Raw genomic sequence first — 3659 nt, forward strand, 5'->3', positions numbered from 1 at the left:
ATTTTTCGAATTTTCTTATTCCTTTGAATTATGAAGCAAATATTATTTTTTAATGAATTAGATCTTTTTGAAGAAAAATGTCCCTACCTGTTTTTTCGAATTCTGCGTAGTTAAGCCAGAAATTATTTTTTAAATAATATATGGCTCAAAACAATAACTTTTTTTTAACAATTTTCACATAGACATCTTTAATGGTGACAGTTTCGTTGTAATGATGCTAACGATTGTCACTTTCGCGTGTTATCGTTAAAATTCTTACGTTTCTCTATCTTCTTAGTTGTGATCTTTGTGCTTGACTTTGCATTTTACTCGATTTTTTTACAACCACGAACCATCATAAGCAGACGCTCTTCTTACACTCGCAGTAGGATTACGTTAAAAAAAATGCATATCAACATACGGTTAGTAAAAGCATGATGGTTCATAGTTGTAAAAAAATCGAATGAAGTGCAAAGTCAAGCACAAAGATCACAACTAAGAAACATAAGAATTTAAATGATAGCACGCGAAAGTGACAATCGTTAGTATCATTACAACGAAACTGTCACTAAGAAAGGCGCCTACTATGTGAAAATGTTAAAAAAGTTACTGTTCTGAGCCATACTATTTAAAAAAATAATTGTTTCTCACTAGCGTAGTTACGCAGATTTCGATAAAAAAGTAGGGACATGTTTTCTTAAAAAAATAATATTATTTGCTTCATAATTCAAAGGAATAAAAAACTGTTAAGGGCAGTTAGAAAACTAGCTTTATTTATAACCGATTTTTATGAAACTTGTGATAGTTTAAGACCCCTATGGTATGATTATTACCTACAATTTTCATTCCATTATTTAAATCAGAAAGAAAGTTATTTTAAAAAATATTCAAATGATAAGACTCCTCTGGAGGGCCATATCTCAGTGCTCCGGAGGACCAATGTTTATAGGAACTTTTTTTTTACTACTTTTGGCTCTACCTCCTTAAATTTTGTACCGACTTTTCCAAACACCCTGTATAACCAGTAAGAATGGGTGTAATTAATAAAATCATTTTGAGACTTAGTGATCTGTGCCAATAGCACTTGATTTAATTTGCTACAATATCTTTCCGACATATTCTTCTATTACTGTTGCATCTCTCTCTCTCTAAACCAAATTTTCACATTAAATCGTTCCGCTTCAGCACAATAAACTAGTTTATTTTTGGCGTTTCACGTTTCGTATTAAACTATTAGCAGCCGATGAAGAACCCGGAACGTGAATATGACATCTTAATTAATTAAGGCATATTTCATTCTTGATGTTGACGGAGTAAAACGCCCTCCACGCCGCGGTTTCCACTTCAGATTAAAGACGACTTCGGCTTCATCAATGTCTGCGCAAGTACGTTGTGTAGTAAGGGAGATAATTTGCAACTGTTGGAGATGACAGCCACTAGCCCTATTTTTTAATATGCACGGATAAGGAGGCGCTGCATTGCCGCAATTGTTCGTCTTAACGCGCAGAAACAAGGCTAATATAGTACAACATTTTTCATTTAGTTCATTAGTAAGTTGGTTTTATTATTTCTTGGTAAATTATGAAAATAAAATTAGAATACTCTTTTGTTTTTGATTATGAAATAATAAAATCCTTGCTTATAAATAAGGCGCGACATTTCAGTTTGAAAGCAGGGGCGTCCGCGGGTGGATTACCTAGTACGTTTATAAAAATAATTTTATAATATTGTGGAATGTAAGTAGAAACATTATTTGACAGTCTGTTAATGAATAATAATTTTATATGGAGCATATACCTGTTATTGTATTATCGTAATTTTTCACGTTTACTTTTAATTTAATCGTTTTTATGTACCAATAGAACCTTAATATATTTTTATCGAAAACACTCATTTTATTTTGGATCTAATATTTTCCACGTTTAAACTTAATTAAATTGTTTCTAAACTTCACTAGAAATTCACAGGCGCAATTTGAACATTCCCGTTACGTTTTGATCAAACCTCGTATGCTCTATGTTTAAGTCTAGTAGTCTCAATTATGTATCCATTTTCTTCTTCTCTATCTTTTATAAACTGCTACTGAAGTTTATTACAAAAATGCTGTTCTGAGCCAGATATACCTACCTGCAATTTGCAATGACATGAGTTCTTAGACCTCTTTTATGCACGCGTTTTTCTCCTCTCAACGCGGAGTAGACAAATACGCCGCGTTTCAAGATACCCTGAACAGAGTTACTACGTTTATGCATTTTACGCTCGTTTATTTGCTCTCGCGTTCTCAATTCCGTCGCGATGGCTTTACAGAACGCTTGGCGACACGCGTTCCGAAAAATCACGAAAGTATATCGGCGTTTTTATGCAAAGCGCTCTTTGTCGCAAGTCCAGTGGCTCTGTCTGTCAAGGATAGTTTTAGCACATTTTGTTTTAGTTTTAATTTAGCTGTGATCAAGCGGGACATGGATGCAATGGACGCAATTGAATTATATTTCTATTAATTGGATGTACTGCCCATCGCCTCTTAAATTTTCTATTACATATTTTTTATAGCACAAATACGATATAAACGGATCCATTTTCATGTACTTCACTGACTACTGTGTGGCATGAAACTGGCGACAACTGATAGAGTACGCGTGCATAAAATAGACCAGAAATATGCCGCGTTTTTCTCAATTTCGCGTTGAGAGGAGAAAAACGCGTGCATAAAGGAGGTCTTAAGGTATGTGTGTTTATAGACCAGTTATTCTACGGGAAAAAGAACGATGAAGAAATTGATAGCAGCAATCTGGCGACGGAATCTTGTTAAGGGGGGATAGTTAATGAAAAATACATAAATTATAGTCTGTTTGAAAATGAAAGAGAGTAATAAAACCCCGAGATAAGAACCGGCCATGGGCGTGATAATATTTCGTTTCAGGTAATTATCGGGTAACAATAATGCTAACAGGTAATGGGTGTACATTAGTATATTTTACTGGATACATCATAGGGCAGGAGCCAGTGTATTGTGACAGATCAATCCAGTCTTAGAGCTGAATATACGAAGACGTGCTAGTGCAGTAGAGTAAAATTCGACTTGTGTTTAGTGACTATTGTGCCAGTGGATATAATATTGTTTGGGTAAAATGTCGAGCTTATCAGATTACGTACCTGCTAAACGCGTGAAAAGATGTGCGCTGTCTCAGAATGAGAAGATTATTATATTAAATGTATTTAATGCATTGAAACACCAAAATCCTACCAACAGTGTTGACGACATCGTGGAAAAGTGTTCCAAAATGACAGGGATTGGAAAATCGACTATCTACAGACTTTTAAAGGAAACAAAAAATGAACAAGATACTGTAAATCCCCCAAAATCATCTACAGGGAGGTCAAAAGTCGTTATAGATGAATTCTTCAAAAATGTCATTCGTACACTCATTTTATTTTAAAAAAGAAATACCAACGCTAAGCAAAATTTTAAGTGAACTTTCAGAGGACAAGGATTTGCCAAAAATCAGTAGAAGCAAAGTATGGGCCGTCTTACAAGAGTTGAATTTTTGCTGGGAAAAGCAGAACAGGAAGTCAGTTCTTATCGATAAAGATGAAATTATTTGTTGGCGAAGATCCTACTTAAGATCAATTAGAAAATTCCGTGACGAAGGGAGGAATATTTATTATCTAGACGAAACTTG

This window comes from Anoplophora glabripennis, unplaced genomic scaffold (assembly GCF_000390285.2).
Source record: "Anoplophora glabripennis isolate ALB-LARVAE unplaced genomic scaffold, Agla_2.0 scaffold2135, whole genome shotgun sequence".
Lineage (NCBI taxonomy): Eukaryota > Metazoa > Arthropoda > Insecta > Coleoptera > Cerambycidae > Anoplophora > Anoplophora glabripennis.